Raw genomic sequence first — 942 nt, forward strand, 5'->3', positions numbered from 1 at the left:
GTTTTTTCTTTTTGTAGCACCACCGCCACCGCAGAAGAGACTGCGAAACAAACCCCCAAGTCAACAGCCTACACCATTTGAGAGGAGTTTGATGGACATGATGACTGCCACCACGCCGCCACCACCACCACCACCACCACCACGACACTCACCACCTCCATGGCTCCGGAGCCCGCCGAATCGTGACATTAGTGGATGGTTAAGACGAGGGGCTGCCTGGGTTTGATGGGGGCAACGTGAGGAGCAGCCGTCTGCCTGAGCGCTTCCAGGCGAGGATCTGGAGGGGACGTCAGGCCCGTCTGCACAGAGATTAAATAAAAAAATATCCCAGATGAGGATTTGTTTTTTCTGGTTTTATCCACGCCAAGCAGCGCTTTCATCTCAGCCATTAGAGCTGCCGTTACTGATCAGAGTCCGTCTGATCGATGAATAATGGAGCTGCCAGCCGGCCTGCTGCGCTACAATCACGACTTTATGAATAAAAAARCTCATGATTAGAAATTTAGCTCATATTTTTGTGCTTATGCTTCCACTTWTACCTATATCTGTAATGATAATGTCTGTGTGACACTATTGGTGTGGTAGTGGTTGAGAGTCATACACAAAACAGGCTGAAGGTGGGCAAATTACGCTCATTAAAGAAGAGCTGGAAATCTTTTCATTTTATAGGATCTTGTTTTTTTTTTTTTTTGTTGTTGTTTTGTTGTTGTTTTTTTCCCAGACAACAATCAGGTCATCTGGCATCAAATGCTTCATTAACGGCCCAACGTCTGCAGGAACATGTGACTGACTGCAGCGGGAAATTTACATGAGCTGCATTTAAATTCCTTTGAAGTTGTTTGTTTTGCTCACCTTGGAAACGAACTGTTTCCACTTCTCCTCCGCGGTGAGGAGCGAACGTGCTCCATAAATATTTATCCACCTGCAGCCGGAGCGGTTCTG

General features: G+C 46.7%; 1 long non-coding RNA gene across 1 annotated transcript in view; it reads right to left on the reverse strand.

The window, feature by feature from the left end:
* LOC106521803 (uncharacterized) overlaps positions 1-942 on the reverse strand; it is a 248,698-nt gene extending 247,756 nt beyond the window's left edge. Inside the window, exons 1-2 of the long non-coding RNA XR_001310714.1 lie at positions 853-942; positions 153-299 (exon numbers count right to left, since the gene is read on the reverse strand). This is a non-coding gene — a long non-coding RNA (uncharacterized LOC106521803). The remainder of the gene's footprint in view (positions 1-152; positions 300-852) is intronic.

The sequence above is a fragment of the Austrofundulus limnaeus genome, unplaced genomic scaffold, assembly GCF_001266775.1.
Source record: "Austrofundulus limnaeus strain Quisiro unplaced genomic scaffold, Austrofundulus_limnaeus-1.0 Scaffold116, whole genome shotgun sequence".
NCBI lineage: Eukaryota > Metazoa > Chordata > Actinopteri > Cyprinodontiformes > Rivulidae > Austrofundulus > Austrofundulus limnaeus.